This window comes from Babylonia areolata, chromosome 27, assembly GCF_041734735.1.
Source record: "Babylonia areolata isolate BAREFJ2019XMU chromosome 27, ASM4173473v1, whole genome shotgun sequence".
Classification (NCBI taxonomy): domain Eukaryota; kingdom Metazoa; phylum Mollusca; class Gastropoda; order Neogastropoda; family Buccinidae; genus Babylonia; species Babylonia areolata.
The window spans coordinates 29,029,725-29,047,015 of NC_134902.1; the positions used below are offsets into that span (position 1 = coordinate 29,029,725).

Consider the following 17,291-nt stretch of genomic DNA (forward strand, 5'->3'; position numbering starts at 1 on the left):
CGCTGCTGGTCAGGCATCTGCTTGGCAGATGTGGTGTAGCGTATATGGATTTGTCCGAACGCAGTGACGCCTCCTTGAGCTACTGAAACTGAAACTGTTGTTGCCGTTGTTTTGTTTGTTTGTTTGCTATTGCTGTTGTAATCACGAAATAACAATCCTGCAAACGACGTCATAAATTTGGAACCTGATATCACATATGTTGCCGATATGAATTATATTCTTCGTGTGCATGTGCGCGGCGCGTGTATGTATACGTGTGTGGTGAGCGGGGGGCGGGGGGGGGGAGAGGGGTGGGGGCGGCGTACACTCGCGTTAGTGCGTGCTCACACTGTGTGTGTGTACTGTGTGTGTGTGTGTGTGTGTGTGTGTACTGTTGCTACTACTGCTGCTGTTGAGCGACTGTGAATATGGTCCGCTAAATCATTTACCATTTGTGTGTGTGTGTTCTTATTCTCTCTCTCTCTCTCTCTCTCTCTCTCTCTCTCTCTCTTGCTTTTTTCCTTTTTCGTTTGTTTATATAATACCTATATTCATTCGTTATATGCTTGCTTTATTTCTTCATTTATTTACTCATTCATTCATTCGTCTACTTAGTTAGGCCTGTCCCCTTTTAGACACCCCCCCACCCCCCGCCCCCCCTGTTTATTCCAAAATAATCCAATGCCTGTCCTCCTCCGATGGACTTGTGTATGATGTATGGCAGTGGGGGGGGGCTGGATTAATTAATTCAGAAAGATGAAATTATTTCTTCTGTGTATCAGTTCATCAGCACACTTCACGTCTGTTGGTGCCCCGTGGTCCGCTACGTTTTGGTTTTTTTTCAAAGATATGGATTTTCAAACGAGAGCATTTTATTTTTCTTTTCTTTTTTTTTTCTATGTCTGGGTTGTTGTTGTTGTTTTCACTGCAAATGTTATAGATGCAGTACGTACATTGTTGCCTCCCCCAATCCGCATGGCTGTTTGAATAAATAGATAAATAAAGAAATCGATGAATAGGTAAATGAATACATAAATGGATGAATACATAAATGAATACATAAATGGATGAATACATAAATGAATAAATAAATCGATGAATGCATAAATGAATGAATAAATGGATGAATACATAAATGAATAAATGAATGAATAAATACATAAATGAACAAATGAATGAATAAATACATAAATGAATAAATAAATGGATGAATATATAAATGAATAAATAAATGGATGAATACATAAATGAATAAATAAATGAATACATAAATGAATACGTAAATGAATAAATAAATGAATACTTAAATGAATAAATAAATGAATGAATACGCTAATGAATAAATAAATGAATACAAAAATGAATAAATAAATGAATACATAAATGAATAAATGAATACGTAAATGAATAAATAAATGAATACTTAAATGAATAAATAAATGAATGAATACGTTAATGAATAAATAAATAAATACAAAAATGAGTAAATAAATAAATAAATACATAAATGAATAAATAAATGAATAAATACATAAATGAATAAATGAATACGTAAATGAATAAATAAATGAATACTTAAATGAATACGTAAATGAATAAATAAATGAATACTTAAATGAATAAATAAATGAATACATAAATGAATGAATACATAAATGAATAAATAAATGAATGAATGAATACATAAATGAATAAATGAATACATGAATGAATACATAAATAAATAGATAAATAAATAGATTAATAAATAAATAAGCAAATAAAATATACAAACAAATGAATAGACAATAAAGGAATGAATAGATAAAGGAATGATTTATTATGAATAGATGCGTATTCAAAAAATTTGTAGAACTTAATATCAATGAGCTCAGATAATTTCATCATCAACACCGTGTCTGTGTGTGTCGGTCGGTGTGTTTGTGTGCGTGCGTGCCTGCGTGTGTGTGTGTGTGTGTGTGTGTGTGTGTGTGTGTTTGTTGTTTTCCAGACTTTCTTATTATGAATATCTTCGGTATCATCGCCGTAATCATCATTGCCGTCATTGTGGAAGTGGTTGCTGTTGCTGTCGCTGATGACGGAAGCGGCTAGATTGCCTCGTGCAGAGAGTACGGTGTGGTATGAATCATTGCTGTCTCTCTCTCTCTCTCTCTCTCTCTCTCTCTCTCTCTCTCTCTCTCTCTCTCTCCTCTCTCTCTCTCCCTCCCTCCCTCCTCTCTCTCTCTCTCTCTCTCTCTCATTGCCCAATTGACACCATGCTTGTGCCTGTATGTGCATGTGTGTGTGTGTGTGTGTGTATGAATATTTTTTTGTAATTGATTGTTTGATTGTTTAGTTTCCTAGTTAACACAAAGGTTTAATTTTTATTTAGCATTGTGTAGTGTAGACCTTATTCAGGGCGGGGATTGGATGTAAAAAAAAAAAAATTTAATAAATTAAAAAAAAAACCCACCTGTGCTTATCTATTATCCTCGAAATAAAGAACCTGTCTTGTTTTGTTCTGTCTCGTCTCTCTCTCTCTCTCTCTCTCTCTCTCTCTCTCTCTCTCTCTCTCTCTCTCTATCCTCTCTCTCTCTATCCTCTCTCTCTCTCTCTCTATCCTCTCTCTCTCTCTCTCTATCCTCTCTCTCTATCCTCTCTCTCTCTCTCTATCTTCTCTCTCTCTCTCTATCCTCTCTCTCTCTCTCTCTCTCTCCTCTCTCTCTCTCTATCCTCTCTCTCTCTCTCTCTCTCCTCTCTCTCTCTCTCTCTCTCTATCCTCTCTCTCTCTCTCTATCCTCTCTCTCTCTCTCTATCCTCTCTCTCTCTCTCTATCCTCTCTCTCTCTCTCTCTCTCTCTCTCTCTCTCTCTCTCTCTCTCTCTCTCTCTCTCCCTCATTCCATTTATTTATGTATTTCATTAATGGATTTGTTTATGTGTTTAGTTGTTACGTTATCTTTTTTTTTTTTTTTTTTTTTTTTTTTTTTTTGATAGCTTTTTATGAATACCATTCGCTGTGAGGAATATGTATGGGTTTATTTACACATCTATTGTTTGTATATTTTCTGTATTTGCTTGGTTATTTCTGTTTGTGTGTGTAGTATTTGTTGTTGTTATTTGTTTGGTTTTTTTGTTGGTGGTGGTGTTGTTTTTGTTGCTGTTTTTCTTAATTGAATACATGTTTATTCTTCTTTTTTTTTCTGAATGAGGTTGATTGCGTTGCGTTGGTGTTTCCCGTTTGAATAAAATGTATCTTGAAATGTTTCATGAAATTTTTATTGTATGTAAGTGTGTATGTAGGTAGTAGGTATACATTTGTAAAAATGTATGTATGTGTATATATATATATATATATATATATATATATATATATATATATATATATATATATATATACGTATGCAGGTTTACCTAGCTAGCAAATGCCATAGTGAAAGAGAGAGATACTTACATCTAGACAGACACAGACAGGCAAAGACAAAGAGACGATGGCACTTTTTTCTTTCTTTCCTTTTTTTTTTTTCTTTTTTTTTAATTATTTCTTTCATTCTTTTCTCTCTCTCTCTCTAGTCCCCCGCCTTTCTGGTCATTTTATCTGCCACGATCTTTGGATTCAATGAGCAGACACCTTCAATAATGAAAGATCAAACAACAACAACTACTACTACAACAGCAACAACAACCGCAGCAGCAGCTTCTTCTTTTCTTCGTTCGTGGGCTGCAACCCCCACGTTCACTCGTATGCACACGAGTGAGCTTTTACGTGTATGACCGTTTTTACCCCGCCATGTAGCCAGCCATACTCCGCTTTCGGGGGTGTGCATGCTGGGTATGTTCTTGTTTCCATAACCCACCGAACGCTGACATGGATTACAGGATCTTTAACGTGCGTATTTGATCTTCTGCTTGCATAATACACACGAAGGGGGTTCAGGCACTAGCAGGTCTGCATATGTTGTTGACCTGGGAGATCGTAAAAAATCTCCACCCTTTACCCACCAGGCGCCGTCACCGTGATTCGAACCCGGGACCCTCAGATTGACAGTCCAACGCTTTAACCACTCGGCTATTGCGCCCGTCAACGGCAGCAGCAAAATGGCAAATTCATCCAGAAATGTTTGGCAAGAGTAAAATATCAAACATCTTACTTTTTATGAACGCCTGATACGTTGCATGAATATTTTGTGGATGATGATAGTCCTTTCGCTTCAATGCAATCATCTAGCAAAATTCAGACGCGCTGATGGTTGGCTGTTTCGTCAACTATTTTATGTTTTCTTTCTCGTTTATCAAAATTCCGGATGTGCGTGTTTTCTATGAATACGTTCCTTCTTTGCTAATATATTGGCGGATGCGATGTTGATTTTGTTCATATTTTTGTCTCTGTTAAATGTGAGAGAGATTAGATTACATTATTTTTTCATCAATAGGCCTAGGCCCCTTATGAAGGGGTAAGTGACAATATAAGTAATAACAAACAAAATGAAAATATATAACCAACCATAATAAGTACACATATTACATAAACGCTGCAATGAAGTACAGCATCTTAAGATGTCACGATATCCCGAAATTTAAATGCCTAAATGAGAGAGAGAGAGAGAGAGACAGAGACAGAGACAGAGAGACAGAGATTCGGATGGGTTTATTCAAAAGGCCTTAGCCCATTATGAAGGGGTGGTGTGTAAACTTATTTCGAAAACATTATGACATACAGTATATGATACAATAAAACAAAACAATACCTAGACTGATAATCAGGAACAACTAAATAACCGGATTTTGAATGCTTTGTACAGATAAGGTGCAAACTGTCTGACTTCTTCTTCACGACGTGCCGTCATAAGCAAAACTAGTTTAAACATAGAAGGCTGAGAGTAATATTTCTGGGGTATACCTTAGTTCACATAACTTTGGACAACAAACGTTTTCTTCTGCATTTGTGCACAATGGACAAATAAGATCATGATCACTTTGCTGTGTGTATCAAAAATGATAAATTGCAATATCTGACAGCCAAAACCTAAATCTTGTCATGACATATTTTAAATGTTTTGCCAAATTCATGGATAAATACGTTGGGACACAATGTAAAGAGTTGATCTGATAATACACATGAAATCTATCACTTTCTTGCACATGAGCATTCCATTCTTGCCATCTATAATCAGTTAGTCTGGTGCGGAGACTACGAATAAATCCTGAGATATCCCCCACCCCTTGATTAAGCCAAACAAATCCCATACCTATTTCATAGAGTTTAACTCTCTCCATACGAACGGCGAAAGAGACGATGTTAACAGCGTTTCACCCCAATTACCACCATCAAAATATTGCAAGCGGAAGGCTCTCATACTGAAGACGTGAATGTTGACAAAGAATACCACAATTCTGACGACGGAAGCTGAAGGTTGGGTCGGTCATTCAGACACCCACTGGACATCCAGGGGTCTGTGTAGAGGAGAAGAGAGGACTGGCCGTACTGAGTGAGTTAACTCTCACTTTTGTTACCCAATTAATCTTGCCCCTTACATCCAAATCACACAACATATTATAAGCTTTTTTGGGTAATCTGATATATATATATATATATGTGTGTGTGTGTGTGTGTGTGTGTGTGTGTGTGTGTGTGTGTGTGTGTGTGTGTACATATTTCAGTTTCAGTTTCAGTAGCTCAAGGAGGCGTCACTGCGTTCGGACAAATCCATATACGCTACACCACATCTGCCAAGCAGATGCCTGACCAGCAGCGTAACCCAACGCGCTTAGTCAGGCCTTGAGAAAAAAAAAAGGGGGGGGGGGATGAATAAATAATAGATAAATACATAAAAATATATATATAACTACTGCCACTACTAATAATATGTATAAGGCGCAAAAACTTGATGAAGTCAACTATAAGCGTACATAAATAAATAAATAAATAATAATTATAATATAAAAGAGAGAGAGAGAGGAATAACCAATCGTGCAATACTTATTTCTACTGTTGAACAGGGTCTTGGCTTTCATCAACAGATGAGAATTGCAGTCAACTGAATATGAAGTGTATGTGTGAGTAGTTAGTTAAATCGTTGGTTTGTAAGTTATGGATTATTCGTTTACATATCTATTCATTTGTTATGCACACTCTTTTTTTTTTTTACCGGTGTTGTTTTTGTTGTTGTTTTGTGCTTTGGGGTTTTTTGGGGTTTTTTTTTTTCATTTCCTGCACAGTTCCGTCGTTGAAAATTCATTCTTCAATGACACTTTATCATAAATATCCTACGAAATAATATTACTGGAATAAAATTGCATTTCCTCTTCTAAGTGTCTTGCTCATCCATTCCAAACACTACAGAGTTGTTTTCGTTTTCGTTTTCTTTATCCAAAACTGAGTTGTTACCATGAAACTATAGTTTTACATTTCATATCTGGATTTAAGCTTTCTTTAGCGTTTTTTTGTTTGTTTGTTTGTTTGTTTGTTTTTTTACATGTAAAGTGTCATCAAACATCAGAAAGGTGTTGATGAGATCAAGGAAACCCGAAAATGTTTTCACACCTTTTCTGAAGGAAACCCGAAAATGTTTTCACACCTTTTCTGAAGGAAACCCGAAAATGTTTTCACACCTTTTCTGAATCGATGAAGTGAACTTTTTTTCTTTTTTTTTTAAAGAAATCAGATTTGCAGAGAAGGAGAACATGGTGATGATGATGATGATGATGATGACAAATAATTTATAGTATTCGAAACAAACACTATGAACTATTTAATGGACCATCTAGGTTAGATAATGCTCGAACAAAATGGCTATGTCTTTGAAAAATATATACATAATACTTTAAAGTGTAAGATAAATGTCAGACACTTCCACGCGCTGCGTGTGTGTGTGTGTGTGTGTGTGTGAATGTGTGTGTGTGTGTGTATACGCTCGTGCGCGCGCGCGCGCGTGTATGTGTGTGTGTGTGTATGTGAATGTCTGTGGGGGTGGGGGGGGGGGGGGGCGCGTGCGTGGGCGCCTGTGTATGTGTGCGTGTGTGACAGACTGCATTAGAAGATCATTTCAATTTTCCATTATCTTGGAATATCCTAAAAACACTGATTTACGAGGTCAGTGTATTTCACAAAAAAGAAGTATTTCTGTTCAGTGAGATCTATTAGGTTTTGAACATTGTTGTTGGGTTTGTTTTGTTTTGTTTTGTTTTGTTTGTTTTTTTGTTGTTGTTTTTTGTTGTTGTTGTTGTTGTTGTTTGTTTGTTTGTTTGTTTTTGTTTGTTTGTTTGTTTGTTGTTGTTTGTTTTGTTGTTGTTTTTTACTTCATTACAAAAGAATTACCCCTCCCCCCCCCCTTCCCGCCCCCCCATTCCCTTCCTCCCCCACCATTAAATTTAATAAATTCAGTCACGTTGTTACAAGTTTGTAGCCCTTGGGGGTTTAGTTTAAAAACTGGAAGTTTTCTCTTTTTTATGGTATTTCGGTTAAGTCCACTTTTGTTTTATTTTGCTTTTTCTTTTGTTATGATCTACTTGTGTGATTTCTGTAAGCTGAAATGTCGATTTACCTTTCCCCAAATACTTTTTTTTTTTTTTTTTTTAACTTTTACGTGTTTAAATCGAAGTGAATGGAATCCAAGCCTACCTTGAGTTCCGCTGCTTCGGGTATTCCATGTGCACACGGCGACACAAATGTTCACTTCTTCCGGACAATACATTTGAAATCACTCCTCTGTGTGTGTGTGTGTGCGTGCGTGCGTGTGTGTGTGTGTGTGTGCGTGTGTGTGTGTGTGTGTGTGTGTGTGTGTGTTTAATTGAAGCCCCTACTTCAATATTTGCTCTTACAAGAAAGCTTTGCAATCTGCACCTGAGTCACAAATACTTGAAAACTACACCTTTAAACCTTATACCTTAAAAGCATTTTGAGTGACTGTTGTAGACTGTAGTACTTTCATTCCTCGTCTTTTCACCTGTGATGCGATATTAGACGATAAAAGCATTTGTGTGTGTGTGTGTGTGTGTGTGTGTGTGTGTGTGTGTGAGAGAGAGAGAGAGACTCCATGTGTGTATGTATGTATGTTTGTGTATATTTTTGTTCGTGTGTGTACCTGTGTTAGTTTGCATTGGCGTGTGTGTGTGTGTGTGTGTGTGTGTGTGCGCGCGCGTGTGTGCACCTGAGCACATGTATGCGTGCATAATTATGAGCGTGCGTGGGTGCGTGCGTGCGTGCGTGCTTGTGCGTGTAGGTTGTGTGCATAATATCTGTTTGTATGTGTGTCCTTCCTTCCTTCCTTCCTTCCTTCCTTCCTTCCTTCCTTCCCACCCCCCACCCACTCCCCCACTCCCCCACACAACCCCACACACCCCCACGTCCTTCAAATCCTCCCAAGTGTCAACTTTTCAAGCGCTCCCCTTTTTTTTTTCCTTACCTTGGTTTCACTCTTTGACTTCCTGCTCACCCTGCTCACTCACCCTGCTCACCCTGCTCACCACCACCACCATCACAGACGACGACGACAAGTACAGTACTCCACCGCAGGCAGCCAACTTTTGACACGAGTGAGGGAGTGCAAGGCCCAAATTGACTTATGCCAACTTGTACACTGTGGCCCCAACCCCCACACCCCACCCCCACACCCCTGTAGTAGCCCCCACCCCACCCCCCCATCCCCCATGCCCCCCCACCCCCCACCCTAACCCTTCTCCCCACCCCCACACCACCCCCACTCCCACCCCTGAAAATTCACAAAAAAATCATCTGTGACAAACGCAACGCTCGAGTGCCTTTCAGTGTGTGCACGTGCGCGTATGATTTAAATCTGTCCCCTCTTGCATTCAGATGTCCGAAATTGAAAGGTTTTTCTTCTAGTGTCACCGTGTGTGGGCCTCAGTTGTTGTTTTTTTGTTTGTTTGTTTCTTTATTTTTTTTCTTGTTTTTTTTTTATGTGCGTGAGTGAGAGAGGGGGGGGGGCACGGTCGGAGAGAGAGAGAGAGAGAGGGGGGATCGGAGAACGAGAGAAAAGAAAGGAAAGAAAGAAAGGAAGAAAGAAGAAAGCCACCCACAGTGGTATTGCTCGAATATATCGTTCTTTCTCACACTGCCTGTCCGGGAGAGAGAGTGTGTGTATATGTGTGTGTGTGTGTGTGTGTGTGTGTGTGTGTCTGTGTGTGTGTGTCTCTGTGTGTATGTGTCTGTCTGACTGTGGGTGTGTGTGTCTGTGTCTTTGTCTGTGTGTGTGTGTGTGTGTGTTTGACTGTGTGCGTGTCGCATATATTATAATACTAATCAGGTTCTGAATGGATGGCGCTGCTCGGAAGACTGTTCGCGAGGTGGTGGTGGCTGTGGCGGTGTGGGGGGAAAAAAAAAAAAAAACCCTCACTATGATTTTGCCCTTCGGAAAGAAACTCAAGATATATCTAAGAATCGCAAAACAACTGAATCGTGAATATATGCAACAGATGAATAAAAGAAAAATGAATCACTTATGAATGAAAATAAGATAAATCAGATAAATTCTATCAAATCAAAGTTATTGTGTTAAATTTAGTTTGAATTAAAACACATCAAATTTGAATGAATAGTTTCAAGTTATGTGAAATCAAATCATGTCTGACGGGCGCAATAGCCGAGTGGTTAAAGCGTTGGACTGTCAATCTGAGGGTCCCGGGTTCGAATCACGGTGTGATCAAATACGCACGTTAAAGATCCTGTAATCCATGTCAGCGTTCGGTGGGTTATGGAAACAAGAACATACCCAGCATGCACACCCCCGAAAACGGTGTATGGCTGCCTACGTGGCGGGGTAAAAACGGTCATACACGTAAAAGCCCACTCGTGTGCATACGAGTGAACGCAGAAGAAGAAGGAGGAGAAGAAATCATGTCTTATGAATAAGGACAAATAATAAGATGGTTACTTTCTACAAAAACGAACTCAGTTTTCAGTGTTTTCCTTTTCTTTTCTTATCTCTTTTTTTTTTTTTTTCTTTCCTTTTCTTTCTTTCTTTTTCTTAAATCAAGCAGATTAAAAATGAAAGATAAAAAAAAAAATGGAGTGATACATAACGCAACAGTTGTTTTTAATAACAAATCTTTGTTCAGAAAAAAAAAACACATTTGCACATGGACAACAACAGAGTAACGACCAGCACATATCTTGCTTCTTTTTTTTCTTTTTTTTTCTTTTTTTTTTTAGGGAATTGAATCTTGGAAGAGAACGGAAAGAACTTAATTTCAACAAAGTTGCAAATGTCCGCTGATAGTCTCGGTTTCCGTTTGTCAAGAGGTGTCCCTGCATTCCGGGACAAGTCCATCATATACTCTACACCACATCTGCCAGGCAGATGCCTAGCCAGCAGAGTAAGCCCAGTGCGCCTTGTCCGGCCTTTTGTGCCTACATAGATATTCAAGTACATAATATTTATGAGAATGAATTTCTTCCATATAATTTGGCCAGAGAACAACATTGTCGTCGCCATGGGTTCTATTTCAGTGCGCCAAGTGCTTCATGCACACACGGGATCTCAGTTTAGCGTCTGATCCGAGCCACTAGACGCTCAGTTTGATTTTCCAGTCAAACTTAGTAGGAGAAAGGGCGAGAGCGGGATTCTTCTTCTTCTTCTTCTTCTTCTTCTTCTTCTTCTTCTTCTGCGTTCACTCGTATGCACACGAGTGGGCTTTTACGTGTATGACCGTTTTTACCCCGCCATGTAGGCCGCCATACTCTGTTTTCGGGGGTGTGCATGCTGGGTATGTTCTTGTTTCCATAACCCACCGAACGCTGACATGGATTACAGGATCTTTAACGTGCGTATTTGATCTTCTGCTTGCATATACACACGAAGGGGGTTCAGGCACTAGCAGGTCTGCATATGTTGTTGACCTGGGAGATCGTAAAAATCTCCACCCTTTACCCACCAGACGCCGTCACCGTGATTCGAACCCGGGGACCCTCAGATTGACAGTCCAACGCTTTAACCACTCGGCTATTGCGCCCGTCAAGAGAGCGGGATTCGAACTCAGACCCTCACGGACTCTGTGGTGAGTGTCTTGACCATTGTGACACATTCCACTGACGATGTTTATTGAAACCTTTAACAAAGAAGGAATGTCATGAATATAAATACATCCTCGGCCAGTCAAAACCTGACCTGTTTTCAGTCACTATCAGATGTCCGGGGAGAGGTTTGCCGTGAGGGGGTGGGGGTTGGCACTGGACCTTGCACAGGATGGAGATAGATTTACAGGAGGGTGGAAGGGGGGGGGTGGAGGGTATTTTTTTCCACCCGACGCCGAAATCACTGTGTCTGAGGGTGGCAGGTAAGGTGGGGTCTGGTGAAATTGACGCTGTTGCGGGGTGCACTGACCGTGTGTGTGTGTGTGTGTCTGTGTGTCTGTGGCTCTGTTTTCGGTTTTTTAAAAAAAAAGTTGACCAGCTCCTGTCATGATATATTTGACGTTCTTTTAATCATTATTGTTATTTGATATTATCTGTGTGTGTGTGTATATGTTGTGATATATGTTGTGTCTGTGCGTGCGTGAGTGCATGTGTGTATATGTGAGCTGTGTGTGCGCGCATGCACGCCCCGCGCGAGTGTGTATGATTGGGTATGTGTTTATATCATGTATGTGTATTTGTGTGTGAGTGTTTAGTGTGTGTGTGTGTGAGAGAGAGAGAGAGTGTGTGCGTGCGCCTGTGTGTGTGTGTGTGTATGTGCGCGCGCGCGCGCGCGCCCGGCATCGCACGTGCGTATGTGTGTGTGTGTGTCGTTGGGCGGGACATCATGCGGCGAGTTTCCAGCAGACGTTTAAATGAAGTCTGACACCATAATGTGGTGGTGGAGGCAGTGAAAATTACACACCCGGGGTGTCCCCTGTAAACTTGATCCCTCCCTGATTATATTCAACACAATTGTGATTACATCGATAATAACTGTTTGGCTGCTTTCCTACAAACACCTCTCTGTCTCCGTCAGTCTCTCTCTCTTTCTCTCTCTCTCTCTCTCTCTCTCTCTCTCTCCCTCCCTCCCTCCCTCCCTCTCTCTCTCTCTCTCTCTCTCTCTCTCTCTCTCTCTCTCTTTCAAGTATGAACAAACTGTTCTTTGCAAAATTGTCTAATGCTTTATTTTACAAAGATGGGGTTTTTTTCCGGAAAACTGGTGCAAGTGAAAAACTCTTTACTTGTGTAAGAAAGGTGATACCAACAATAAAAATGATTATGGGGGTATTTCGTTATCTGATCTCAGTAGTAAAGTGTTTAGTTCAATCATCAATCGTCAGGGGTGTGTACAAAATAACAGTACGACAGGTTAACTACAAGCGGGATTTAACTCTCTCCATACGAACGGCGAAAGAGACGACGTTAACAGCGTTTCACCCCAATTACCATCATCAAAATATTGCAAGCGGAAGGCTCTTATACTGAAGAGGTGAATGTTGACAAAGAATACCACAATTCTGACGACGGAAGCTAAAGGTTGGGTCATTCAGACACCCACTGGACATCCGAGGGGTCTGTGTAGAGGAGAAGAGAGGACTGGCCGTACTGAGTGAGTTAAACAGGGATCTGCAACGATTGATCAAACGTTAACTCTTCTGACACTTGTTGAAATAACAATTTTCTTTCAATAATAAAATCTATGTAGCGTTCACTGATTTTGAAAAGGCATTTGATTCCATCAGCAAAAATTTACTGTAATCTATTAAAAAAAAAAAAAAGAAGGGAAAGCTTTGTAAAATAAATGTGTGAAGAGCAAGTACGATGTAGTCACAACGAGAATAAGATGTGGCAAACTTTCTGATTATGTTTAGTGTACAAGAGGAACAAACCAGGGAGACGTATAGAGGCCTACATTGTTTTCAATCTTCAGAAACGAATTAGCGTTAGATGTTAGAGATGGAGGAAGTCATGGTGTCAGATTTACTGTGGATGTTATGTGAATATTTATTTTACTGCGAGGTGATGTTGTAGATTTGTTCTCAGAAACAGTTGTTGGTTTGCAGACGCATATAAATAAATTGAAAATTTCAGCAAATAAATTGCAGTTACAGATTAACATGGAAAAAGTAGTATGATTATTCCCCAGGAAAGGGTGTTATTTAGCATCAAGAGAAAAAATGGTATATGATGTTTGAGTGAATGTTTTTAGTGCTATTGTAAAGCGCATAGAGCTTCAAGAATATGCGCTATAGCAAGAAGTCTTAAGAAATAAATAAATAAATAAATAAATATATGATGACACTGGAGTGCCAGTTGGTACTGTTTATATGTATCTTGAGATTATATTTCTACTCGTCTAAGTTTCATAGCTGCCTGCACAGATTATTTTAGCAAGACAAAGTGTACGTTACCAAATATTACGGAAAAAAAAATCATGTTAGATAACAATACTATAGACCCTTTTACTTCAGTGTTTGATACCCAGTTTCAACCCATGGTACAGTATGGTTCATACCAGATTCAAACCATTGTACAGTATGGTTCATACCCAGATTCAACCCATGGTACAGTATGGTTCATACCAGATTCAACCCATGGTACAGTATGGTTCATACCAGATTCAACCCATGGTACAGTATGGTTCATACCAGATTCACCCCATGGTACAGTATGGTTCATACCCAGATTCAACCCATGGTACAGTATGGTTCATACCAGATTCAACCCATTGTACAGTATGGTTCATACCCAGTTTCAACCCATGGTACAGTATGGTTCATACCCAGTTTCAACCCATGGTACAGTATGGTTCATACCAGATTCACCCCATGGTACAGTATGGTTCATACCCAGTTTCAACCCATGGTACAGTATGGTTCATACCAGATTCAACCCATGGTACAGTATGGTTCATACCAGATTCAACCCATTGTACAGTATGGTTCATACCCAGATTCAACCCATGGTACAGTATGGTTCATACCAGATTCAACCCATGGTACAGTATGGTTCATACCCAGATTCAACCCATGGTACAGTATGGTTCATACCCAGATTCACCCCATGGTACAGTATGGTTCATACCAGATTCACCCCATGGTACAGTATGGTTCATAACCAGATTCAACCCATGGTACAGTATGGTTCATACCAGATTCAACCCATGGTACAGTATGGTTCATACCAGATTCAACCCATGGTACAGTATGGTTCATACCCAGATTCAACCCATGGTACAGTATGGTTCATACCCAGATTCAACCCATAGTACAGTATGGTTCATACCCAGAATCACCCCATGGAACAGTATGGTTCATACCAGATTCACCCCATGGTACAATATGGTTCATACCAGATTCAACCCATGGTACAGTATGGTTCATACCCAGATTCAACCCATGGTACAGTATGGTTCATACCAGATTCACCCCATGGTACAGTATGGTTCATACCCAGATTCAACTCATGGTGCAGTATGGTTCACACCAGATTCACCCCATGGTACAGTATGGTTCATACCAGATTCAACCCATTGTACAGTATGGTTCATACCAGATTCAACCCATGGTACAGTATGGTTCATACCCAGATTCACCCCATGGTACAGTATGGTTCATACCAGATTCAACCCATGGTACAGTATGGTTCATACCCAGATTCAACCCATGGTACAGTATGGTTCATACCAGATTCACCCCATGGTACAGTATGGTTCATACCAGATTCAACCCATGGTACAGTATGGATCATACCCAGATTCAACCCATGGTACAGTATGGTTCATACCCAGATTCAACCCATGGTACAGTATGGTTCAGAGTTGAGGTGTCTGGCTAAGAATGCTGTTGTACATAGGAACTCTGTTCATTTGTTCAGACTTAAAAAGTACTTGGGTATTGAAATGAAAACGCCAAACGTTCTATCGTATGGGGAACCAAATACATTTCGACTTTATATAATCTCTACAATTAATTGTGTTCGCTATCGCTGAAAATAAGTACTGATCGACTGCCACTAAAATCGCACAACACGCTGTATGACTTACACTTAATCAAGAGGCAAAATAAACTGAGTGTCAAATATACGAATATGTATCTGTAAACTTGGGTTTTGGATATATATGGGATTCTCAAGAAGTAGCGTAAGATCGTGTACTTTGCACACTCTTTGCTAACGCCTGATCGATTGTAGATGGCAAAACTGGGAGTCATATTCAGTCTTGTGAAAGGTAAAATATCTATAACGGTTATGGTTCTAATCAACTAGTGAAGAGTTACCTTTTGTTTAATTAACATGAATAGACATCTCAGATTAATTTTGTCCCAGATTTAGACTTGCTATATTCGAAATGAACACCCAAAGGTACCGTTATGAAAATGTGCACAATTTTGATCTGTCAGGTCCATTGTGTAAAGAGTCGATTGAAGATGAAATACATTTTGTTTTAAAATGTCCCATTTTGTGTGATCATCCTGGAAAATCCCCACCCCCACCCCACCCCCCACCCCCACCCCCACGCCCCCACCCCACACACACACACACACACACACACACAAAAAGGCATTATGGATATACATGTTTATTTCGATTTAACTTGCTGGTGGCAGAGTCATACACAGTGGGGGGGGGGGGTTATTTGGCATTATATTCACATCAAGCTTTTTAGTTAAAAGATGTCTTTACTAAAAGTTGTAGTTCTGGTGACTAAAAATATTTACGCAGATACTGATATCTTCAGCGTTATCTTTTGCACTGGACTATGCATCATTGGACATTCTTGTATTCAATTTGAAACTAAAATATAACAAAGCAGTTTTCATGTTCAAAAATATTAATTGTATGTGCTCCCCAGTCAGTTACTATCTGCTTTTGTATGAATGTCAGTCGCCACATTCATGAAATAACATTACTTCTTCTTTGAATTGATCTTTTTTTTTAATCCAGCCTCACGTATTCTGGTGATTTGCTTAGGAATAACATTTTTATCCTCTCTTAATTTCCAAACCACATCAAATCAATTAAAAAATCATATACCATTCATGTTTAATGAAATAATTTGCCAACACCTTCCAAATGATTTTGTTCGAAATTTCACTTTTTCTCTGTCTCTCTAGTCTCTGTCTGTCTGTCTGTCTGTCTGTCTGTCTCTCTCTCTCTCTCTCTCTCTCTCTCTGTATGTGTGTGTGTGTGTGTGTGTGTGTGTGTGTCTGTACAACACCCATGTATATCTGTTTGTCATTTTTGGTCATGAATACAAGGATGATGATAATGCACACGTGCATGTTTATGTATGTATTTGAGTGTGTCTGAATGTCATGTCTGTATTTTTACAATCCTTTGTTGTTTTTGCGAATATTTTATTTCTTGTTTTTTTGACTCACTTGTGTAAACAAAGTGAGTCTATGTTTTAACCCGGTGTTCGGTTGTCTGTGTGTGTGTGTGTGTGTGTGTGTGTGTGTGTCCGTGGTAAACTTTAACATTGACATTTTCTCTGCAAATACTTTGTCAGTTGACACCAAATTTGGCATAAAAATAGGAAAAATTCAGTTCTTTCCAGTCATCTTGTTTAAAACAATATTGCACCTCTTGGATGGGCACAAAATAATAAAAAAATGAAGCCTAATTATATGCAATCTGCATTTACTGTTATATTTATATTTTTTGTATTCTCTAAACTTGGCACTTTGATCTGATATTCTGACCCAACAACAAGAGCAGTCATTATTATCATTTTTTGTTCAAACAGGAACTTCTTTTGCTAAGCATGAAAGTTTTATTTATTTTGCAAACGTTTTGGTGCAGAGGGTAAAAAAGGGAAATTACTCTGTAATTAATGCTAGGGGACTTAATTTGCTTTAAACTGATCTTTCTCATCTTAAACATTACATTTTGAAATTATACTCAATAAATAAAAAGCTTGGATTTTTTTTAAGTGTATCACAAGTGAGTCTTGAAGGCCTTGCCTCTCTTGTTTTCTTTGCCCTGGGGGCTGGATGCACAGAAACCTGTGTATGCTTATTCCACTTCCATCATTAAGAAACGTTCGTTCGTTCCCTCTCTGTCTCTCTCTCTCTCTTCCTCCCTCCCTCCCCCCTCCATTTCTCTCTCTCCGCTCTGTCTATCTCTCTCTTCCTCATAAAGACAAGTATATGCTACATTTCGAAAAGAAAAAAAAGAATAAAACAGAGAAAAAACGAAGGAGCGAGAATTTGAAAAAGGTTATCCAAAAGGTATGGAGAATCAATCTGTGACTATGTGACATTTTAGCCAGTAATAGAATCTGTCAACTGAAAGAAGAAGAAAAAAATGACGAGATAATTGAATTGATACAAAGGACTATGTTTGAATTTGTATGGAACAGAAAAATAGAATAAACACAACAACAATAAAACCCAGATTTCAGAAACATTAATGTGGCAG

General features: G+C 39.1%; 1 long non-coding RNA gene across 1 annotated transcript in view; it reads right to left on the reverse strand.

The window, feature by feature from the left end:
- LOC143300974 (uncharacterized) overlaps positions 1–8,469 on the reverse strand; it is a 124,564-nt gene extending 116,095 nt beyond the window's left edge. Inside the window, exon 1 of the long non-coding RNA XR_013057720.1 lies at positions 8,362–8,469. This is a non-coding gene — a long non-coding RNA (uncharacterized LOC143300974). The remainder of the gene's footprint in view (positions 1–8,361) is intronic.
- Between the last annotated feature and the right edge of the window lie 8,822 nt (positions 8,470–17,291).